This window comes from Macrobrachium rosenbergii, chromosome 34, assembly GCF_040412425.1.
Source record: "Macrobrachium rosenbergii isolate ZJJX-2024 chromosome 34, ASM4041242v1, whole genome shotgun sequence".
Classification (NCBI taxonomy): domain Eukaryota; kingdom Metazoa; phylum Arthropoda; class Malacostraca; order Decapoda; family Palaemonidae; genus Macrobrachium; species Macrobrachium rosenbergii.
This window is the reverse complement of record NC_089774.1, coordinates 11,304,895-11,314,728: the sequence shown is the minus strand read 5'-3', so window position 1 is coordinate 11,314,728 and position 9,834 is coordinate 11,304,895. Positions and strand designations below refer to the sequence as shown.

The 9,834-nt window shown below is 35.9% G+C and overlaps 1 long non-coding RNA gene across 2 annotated transcripts in view; it reads right to left on the bottom strand.

The window, feature by feature from the left end:
* Positions 1-2,206: 2,206 nt before the first annotated feature.
* The window catches only part of LOC136856208 (uncharacterized), a 48,808-nt gene continuing 41,180 nt past the window's right edge, over positions 2,207-9,834 (bottom strand). For both annotated transcript variants that reach the window (XR_010858273.1, XR_010858274.1), the window contains exons 5-7: positions 8,698-9,705; positions 8,054-8,188; positions 2,207-7,604 (exon numbers count right to left, since the gene is read on the bottom strand). This is a non-coding gene — a long non-coding RNA (uncharacterized lncRNA). The remainder of the gene's footprint in view (positions 7,605-8,053; positions 8,189-8,697; positions 9,706-9,834) is intronic.

Sequence of the window (9,834 nt, the reverse complement as noted above, 5' to 3'; positions counted from 1 at the left end):
GAAGGTGCTAAATCTCTCCTTCATTATGCGCTGAAAATAATGACAAACCAACAATATTTTGTGAGTCATGGAAAAGGCCCTAACCACATCAACAAAGATTGTAACATAAAGTGCATGCATCATCAAGGTTTCAGGAAACATACCAGAACCCAAAGAATTCCACGTTCCACAATCTAATGACACCGGACAATCACTGAACTTTTAACTTCCATGCAGTACCTGTGGAACTGATAAGCCAGATTTATACAATGAGATCAGGAGAGGGGAAGACATCTTGAAACTAGATGTGACAGTGGAAACATTCACAATGGTATTTCCACTAATGGTATTTCCACTAATTAGTACTCTACTCAAAATTCCCTCACAGTATCTAGGAACCTGAAGCCTGAATCATGCCCCCTAACACCACAGAAATAAAATGGCATGCCAGCTAGCTACACACGACAATACACCCAAGTGGTACCTGTGGAAAGATCAGTCCATGAACCTTATAAATGAAATCAAACGCTCTGGAGGTCAGAAAAAGGTCGTGGTGACATAAACAAGTTTGAATCAGCATCAAGATGGCCGCTAAAAGAAAAGCTTACAAAGAAATGAAAAAGGGGTCCCATAAAAGTGGGACATAGCCAACAGAGGTCTAGGGGAACTGTAAAAATATAAATTTTTAAATCAACTTTTCCCTTTATTAGAATGGTAATATGAAATCGAGGCCAAAGGCTGGGACCTACGAGGTGACTCAGTGCTGAATGGGAAATTGAAAGCAAAAAGCTTTCAAAGGCGCAACAGGAGGAAAACCTCGCAGTTGCATGATGAAGCAACTGTTTGGAGAGGTCTGAGGAAAGTAAGATGGAAGACAGAGAATATGAAAGGGGTTGTAGCTAAGAGCCAAAGCGATGTTGCAAAGGACTCTGCCATCTTGTAGATTCTCTGCATGAGTACCTATCATGTAGGCCTACAAAACTCACAATGACTCAATTCAACTCACAAGACTTTTTTATCAATCATTAAGAACTTTCTACAAAAGCTATCCCTTTAAACAGATGAACATCCAATGATTTCTCTCTGCTCTCTGCTATTTTGTCCATTTTCTGGATGAAAACCCAGCATGTAGGCCTATAAAACTCATTCCGAGTCAATGAAACTCACACGACAATGATCCTTCAGCTGGTTCCAAGTTTAGTGTGTAAAAAGACTTGAAACTCTTACATTCCAGAGATCCAAAATGACTTTTGGAATGCGAGTGCATACTATTTCTTTCAGACAAGAGAAAGAAATTGTGAATGGATTTAGGAATAGGTCAAGTTCATATGACAAAAATGGATATATCTTCAATAAAACAAAACTACAACTGACCCTGGGACTGTTTTCATTCTATATACTCTTGGCATAAATACCATGCTTCAAGATAACATTTGTATCAAGAAAATATTTTAACTGTGTAAGAACCGTGCCTTCAAAAAATGGTTTTGTACCTTCAAAACCCCAAGAAAAAAAGTTAAGATGTCCAACTGAAATAAAAGAGCAGACCAAAAATAAACAAAGACGGACCAAATAGGACTAACACCTCAACACTTGACTGACCAAACGCCCCACAAGTGTTCCACACACTTGTAAAGGTCTCCCATACATATAGGCGACCTTCAAGAAACATCAAAACCTTTCTACATTTATAGAAGTTACTTAATGTAGCAACGACAATGGCATGTTATGCTTTCCAATCTTATTTAGCAGTTTGTGCTAACACAAGCACTAATTTCTGATGCCATTTTGCTGAAACAATTTCTGAAGAAGCAAAAGTTCTATTCAATATAAGACACTGGTAACTTTAGCACCTAAATCGTACGACTCCACTTTCAATATCTTATGCCATTTTGCCGAGACAAACGTTCTATTCAAATCAGTCACTAGATATGACTCGAATTTCAATAATCTCGGCCCTTTGTTTCATCCTCTGATGCATAAACGACAATGTCTAGATAATTAGAACACCCACTGGCAAGCTAACCTTTCCATCTTTCAGTTGCTACCGACTTTCAAATTCACGTTCTCTTGGTTTACAAAGTTTCTTCAGATATAATGGGATAAAATCATTTCAAGCCAGTTATTACCTAACCCAAAAACAATACTGCAATCCCTTATTTTTAAAGTTTAATCAAGCAGACACTAAATTGTTTATTTTCAGACCAAATCAAAGTAACACATCACGAAAAATAAGGAAGATATCTTGGTAAACATTACATTTAGTTACAAATACACAGATATTTGCCAGACACTGGTGGCTACATTTAAAATACATACATATTTTGATGAATTATGTATCTACATAGTAAAATGGCATTATATTTCACACAAGTAATTTTACTCTCAAAAAAGCTTAAAAGATCTGCGGATATTACTTATGCTTTCTGAAGACTCAATTCTCATAAGACACTGATCTCCGCATCTAGGTTACGCAAAGCATCATGGGAGTCAGGACACACAGCTTAGTAACTGTCTCTAAGAAACGTATGACAGAAAGCCAGCTTTCGCTTCTAAGGCAAAGTTATACAATTGCTCGTAATATAAACAGCACTTGACAGCTACTGACCTCAGCCACAATATTACTAAGAAGACAATTTAATTACCAAGAGTTGTACAAAGTGATTATGACATCGCAGTACATAAGATGGTTCTAGATCACTCAAAAGTTTAAAACATCTAAATCCACTTGCTTCCGTATCAGTCATAACTTTACAAAGCAACAACAGTTCATGTTAGCTAAGCAAAAATGTTAAAACTTTGACAGCTGGACAAGTAACAAATGAGACTCAGAATCTTTCTCAAAAGTCCTTCAGTGTTCAAGATCAAATTTACCTCTCTAATATTTCAGATACCTTTGAAAATTCAGCTATGTAAAATACTCTAACAACTAGCAAATGGTCAACATACAGTCATTTACCTCTAGATCAAGTTATGGTCTTAATTACTTAACGTCAGCCAATTTCAGCCGACCGGAAACTGACCAAGTGAGAAAATGCTTCAAGTAACCAAACACTCGTCAACTACCACACTGAACTTCCTCCATCACGAGGAAAAGGGAACACCATTTTCGTCCTGGCAATAACTCTGGGGTCGTCCAAGATTCCCACACGGCCTTTGGTAGCATGGCAGCAGGGGGGAGAGACTCGCTGGCACCAATGGGGTCCCATAAGACCAGCCCCTTGGGGTGTTGACACTTGGGTTTTTATTCTTTCCAATTTTTACAAACTACATCTGGAAGAGAACTTCAATTTTAGAGGCGAGTCAACAACGATGGAGAATTACGAGATGAATTTCGTTTTGACGTAAGTTTGGGACTGTGCTGGACCTTATAAAATAATTACTAGTCTAAGATTGCAAAATATACTCCTTGCTCTTTCAGCCTAGAATTCTGACTCGGTAGATCACTTCGCAGTCAAAATGACCTTATAAAATAATTAACAGGTCTGTTCAAAATCACAAAATATTAATGCAAGGGGTTTTTTCACAGTGCTTCTTAATCTCTCAACCTACAGTTCTGACTCAGTGGTGTAATTTGCAATTATAACAACAATAACATTATCAAATGATACGGCTTTCCTATGACAGTTCTTTTTTGCAAATACTTCCTTTTACAAAGCTACAATACTAGTTTGCTATCATTATTGCCTCCGTATCCAAATAAATATGATTAAGATTCTTTCCAAACTTGTATTCAAATGATACAAAGTCTCTTGAAAGCTATAATAATGTCATCAAATGATTAGACATTCCTGTGACTGTACTTCCATTTTCAGAACTAAAATACTAAGCTACTGTCATTCTCGATTCCCTAATCTAAATCAACATGGTAAACTCTGTTTCCCAACATTTGTCTAGATGACACAAAGTCTCTTAAAAGCTACAAAACAAGAGGGCGCAGACAACGTCAAACTTACGTCAAAAGAAATTTTACATGTGGTCAAGTTCTCTTTTAACAATAATCAAAATTACAATCAATATAAGACCCTACATACTTTGTGAGATACACAGAATATTACTAAGCTAAAAGTTGTACCATATTGCAGGAGTGGCCAAACCTATTCACTGTACAGGGTTTAAATTCTTAATTTTTTCATACAAGTACCTGACAAATTTAAGTCCTCTACAGAAAGTACCTTGCTGTTTGTTACAGAATCTCATATTGATTACAAATTAAAGAACCACACACTGAGAAGATTGTGTGAAAAACTCGATTCATATTCCAAGGCTTTTGGACAAAATATCTGATGAATTTGAATTTGCAATGAAAGCCGCAGAAAGATTTCTATTAAATTTTACCATCATACAACCGAAACAAGATCCACAAAAGACTGATAACTCCTCTTTTCTTAAAACAGAAAAGATTGCCAAAGTGTAAATTGAGTTAGACTGAAGAATACTCATTGCAAGAGACCAAACACAAGTTGCAATGGGTTGCTTTGAACCCCAAGAGGCAATGAACTAACAATTGATGCCTGGCAAAAGTTTAACATTGATTTTCTGTCTAAAGTTGTCTTTGTAAACCCTTAATTTCCTGGTTAACTGGACACCTTCCTTGCACGAAAGCTCACCACTTGGAGGTTCTAGTGTAACTTGTTGAAGTGAGGTTGCTCCAGGAACCTTCACGGCAGAGAAAGCTTCTTTGTATGACATATCACCAGGCATAGATCTGAAAACCATCCCTCCTGTGGACACAATGGTACTATAGTTTCTCAAAAGTCACTACTTGTTGATAAGTGGCTTCATCAGACTCACTGGAGAAAATCTCAGTCTATTCAGGCTATCCCAGAACTGAATCTGTTCTCCAAGAATTCCCTGTCAGTCTACGACAGGGAAGTGATTTATGCTGAGCTTCAATTTGGGATGAATTACGAAGATATTCAATGGCAGTGTTGTCATCAGCTGCTACATATGCAGGAATGACTCCGCAACACTTGTGAACCATTGCTGAAATACCTCATGACCCTGCTTCTAAAAGGGTCCCATGACTCACAGCAAGAAAGAGAGAATTCCGAGTTTCAACTTCCCACCGGGATGCCTTACAATGGACACACCATGAAAACAAGTGTCTACAACATCAAAAAAATATTGTGCATCAAAATGAATGGGTTATGCACTGAATAATGTATATAAAATGCTGTTCCTGACAATTTTTAGATAAAGCTCATAAACTGAATGTTAAGTATAAACACATGTTAGTTTAGGTTAGGAAATATGTGGAGTTGTTGTTCTAGTTCCAACATATCTATAAAATCTTCAAGTGCTAAATAATAGGGTCTCTGTTACTTATAAGAAAGTCAGACCCCCAAATTGCCTGTTAAACTGCTACTATGTTCCTATTGATGATCCAAATAGATTATTAAAATTTTAAACTTAATATTCTTTTAGTTCAAATTACGAGGGACAAGCGGAGGGAAAGAGCTGGATAAAGAGTGCGGTAGAAAGGACACAGTATTGGCAGAACGACAAGCCTTATCTGCGGTCACCCGTCCTTTGCTAGACTGAGGAAAGAAGCAAGACTTCCCAGGCTAGACCAACAAAGTGGCTTCAGCATAACGAAAGGTCCGCTTTTCATACAAACACAAGTCTTATAACAGAAAAACCTACCTAGCTTTGCTCAAATTTACGGAATGGCAAAAATGCCTCAAGACAACTCAAGTCACCAACTTTTTTTTGCCATTTGATCCCAAAAGAGACCACATCTACCAAAGTATACAAAACCATATATATATAATTCTCTTGGCTTTTTTTAAGCAAATTGAAGTCTGGCCACTGCTACAGTACAGCTCAATACTATACCTAACAAAATGTATTAACAAGCAGAACCCATTTAGCTTTTGCTGACAAACAAAGAATTAATAATTTTCCTCTTATCCAAAAACTGGAAGGGGGACATATAGCCAAACAATAGTCCTGCTAGGAACTTTTTTATAACTTTTTGACTGACATGGAATTCAAATTTCAACTATAAAGGTATAGTGGTCTAAAAAATAAAATATTTTGACTTTATACGATGAATCTTTCTTGGCTAAAGGATTCCTGTTGTAAGTGAATTACTGTGTCTAAAATAAAACTGGGAACTTTCTGAATTTAACAGCCTAATAAAAATTCAAAGAGGAGCTTCTGAATTTAACACATCAAAAATAAGAAACGAAAATAGAAATATTCTCAATTTAACACCTATCAAACACAAATTATTTAACAGCAAAAATGTGATCTGCTTGTTAACACCGATATAACAAACTAAAACTAAACGCAAGATGAGGTACAGAATGCCTGGGAGGTTAAATAATCCTTTCTGTCACAAATTTTTTATAAAATTTAAAACCAAAATCAGGTTACATAGGTCTACAAAACCTTAGGATTAACTATACCTAAACGGATCCTATCACTTAGCTATCAACACCACAATTAAAACTGGTAATTCAACTAACATAGGCCTAGTTAAGGGACATCCTTAACTATACTTGACATATTTTGAATACTTCTTTACGATAAGCTGCTAAGGTTGCAATACTCCTTGAAGTAAATTTTATTTTTCTAATACTAGCTTGGAATCTTAAGTGGGCATAGATTCTCTTTTGCAAAATAGTCAAACAATGAAAAAGTACTTCTATATAGCAATGTTGTTTATGAGACTAATCAGAAATTCAACTCTTATCCTGGGAGATTAGATTGGTCTAATCAGAAATATTTAACAAGTCCTAATCAAAGTTGGATTGTTTACATAATAAATTACGTTCCAGAATAAATTTAGCTATATATTCTGCAAACTAATGTATGTATATATACCTAATTTTAACAAAGTTTTCTATCACTTAAGCAAATTAAAAGATTTTGCACTTGTCTCTATCATGAAAACGTTATAAAATAAGTGGCTTTGTCATTAATTTACTTATAAAAAGGATAAATTTCCCCAAAATAATTCATGAAGATAAGATTAAACCTCCAGGCATTTGTACCTCTTACAAAATATGGTCTAAGATTACCAATCCTTTACCCAATGCATCAGACACATTTATATAAAAAAATTAATATTTACGAATATTTCTCATGAATCAATTTGATTCTTCAATTCAAAATCATTCAGCAGGAACCTTCTTTCGTACTCTACTATATAGTATAACTGATGTCTTTTTTCTTGGATAAAAATTAAAAAGTTAATGACTCTGGTTAACATTTGAACTTGATAAATTTCTGGCAATTACTATTCTCTCTGAGCAACCTACGTTTTTATCCAATTCACCTCTCTCAAACTTTTAATGCAATCTATTGATTATGACAGTGAAAATGAGAAAATTTAATGAGATATTATAGGAACAGCTACCTCTTGAACACATACACACAATTCTGTACGGAAACTGAGTTCAGTTGAACATTTGCAAAGTAATCTTGGGCATAATATATTCAGGTGTACACACACACCATTCATGTATACAAAACCCACTCATATACTCATATTGCACAAAACTTAACCAGATGTGATTAAATAACAAAAACTAGATAACTCCGGAGTCTTCTGTCACTGACACAGGAAAGTTTCAGGTTCTTGCCAGCCGTCTTCAATCAAAACAGAAGCACGCAATCTGCAAATGAATATAAAGTTTTAGTGGGGCTACTACAAACGGCTAAAAGTCGTTGGTACATGGATATTCTAAGATACATTTCATAATTATTTATTATAATTCAAACAAATTGTTGGTCCTATTCCATGTGCTTGAATATTCTGTAACTTTGGAAATCTAATAATCAAATATTGACAGTTTTACAATATAATTTAACCTATAAATTATCGACTCTCAAGAAAGGCCCACTGTAGGAATCCACTAAGCAAGGTCTTGCCTTACTTCAAAGGCCATAATAACTAACTACTAAAGAAGGTTTCATCAATCACTAATGGCTACGTCACTCGTTTACACAAAAATATTCACCCACTGGCTTATTATATTTGCCCTTAACCAAGTCTTAGGCATAAGTAAAAACAAGAAGATTGGATTTCATATGGACGTACAAAGATGACACGAATATACCGTACCTCTCCATCGGGTAAAAAAAAGATTCAAGTCGTCCGTAAACTCTTGTGGTTACTGCAGAGTTGACCGAGCATTGCTTCTCTTGCAGGAAGGGGCTTGTTCTTGAGTCACCATAGCCAACTTGACAAAGTGCACACCTGGGGACAGAAAGGAAAGTCTTATTGTGACTGTGCAGTGCCCGCAACAGTCCAGAGCAAATTAAAAGCTTATATTACATTTTAAAGTGATTGGTACTCTACTTTCTTTGCTACATAATGAAAATAAAGTTAGAAAATGCCCTGAATCTCTGGGAATACATATTTTGCTATCAATAACACCCGGATCAATGTTTCAAATTTGATCAATTACCTTACAACATAGAGAAATTGAACTAGAATCTTTAAGTCATATAGAATGAAGGCAAATTCTGCTAAATATAGACCACCAAAAGTTTAATTGTTGCATATGTTTTTTTACCTAACAGAAGTCTAAAAGTACTTCTGCATACCACTTGGCTAAGTAAGCTTTTATGGTTTACATTAGAGCTGTTCTCAAATGAATTACACCTACGTAGTAATCTTAAACAGTTCGTGAAATAACTCAGTCTATTCATAAAACAGAAAGGAACACACTACAGCATTTCACATAACAGAAGACAATACTGTACCTTTTAATCATTTCATTTTAATGTTCCTGAATATATGTCCATCCAAAATTATTGACCGTTTCCTCGTCTTGATATCCGTAACTTTCCGAGACTCTTAATTTTTGGACAAAACTACAGAAAGTGGTGGTATCCTATCGCCTACAACCTAGTTCGACATCGGTGTATATCTAGGTTTGGCCAACTGAACTCAGCAGGGAACTTCTGGTGTCGACTTTGGTCTCCATGCCTCAAAAGGTGGTATCTTCTGCTTGCGCAGGAAGGCTCCAACTTGATTTTTCTGCTGAAATACCTCAAGATAACACTGACGAGAACCACAGGGCTCCCCCTGTGATGTTGCTTTTACGTAAGGTCGTCTGCATATAGCCTCTCCCTGGGGGCTAATTTTCTGCAATCACTTGTAGCTTTCACCATCATTACGACAAACAGCAAATGGACTTGCTGGTCGAAGATGGGATCCAATATGCATCTAAAATTCCCCTGATATACTTCACTGCCTTAAACTGATCTCTTCATTCTGTATTTAACATTCCATTCTGTTATTTCTTTCAAATGAATGCCACATTCTTTGGGAGCTTGAATTTCAAGTCATTGGCCCCTTTGGTGGGCTTGTTCAATACGAATAAGGTTCGTCTTCTGATAACAATAATAATGTCTTGCGTTTTCGTACGGTAGCCTCAATAACATGAGTCTTCCTGATGCAGTGTACCTCAATGATGCAAATCTAAGTTTGTCTTTTTTTCTAAAAAGACTTCCTGCATTGCTGATTCCTGTAGCATATAAGAAAACTGTCCAGTCGATTTAAAACACTTTTGTCGGCTATTTTTCAAGCTGTTCTTCCAGTGTTATCAAAACATTCCCGTGAAATCTTCTTCTTCCAAATTTTCCTTTGTGAATTAATAATTTCAAGCTCTTCAACAAAGTTGCGAAGGAGGCTTGAGGTCTGACCTCCATTCAGATGCTTCCTTTGAATAAATCAACCTAATTCTTTCTTGCTCATGTTTTAAAGACCTGAAATGAAAAAGGGAAAAATAATATACTGATGCAAAGGTACAAGATTATTCTGTGAGTATTGGAATTCCTGATGTTGAGATGGGATTTATAAATGAAGTCAGCTTGCCCATATCGTACTTATGGCTC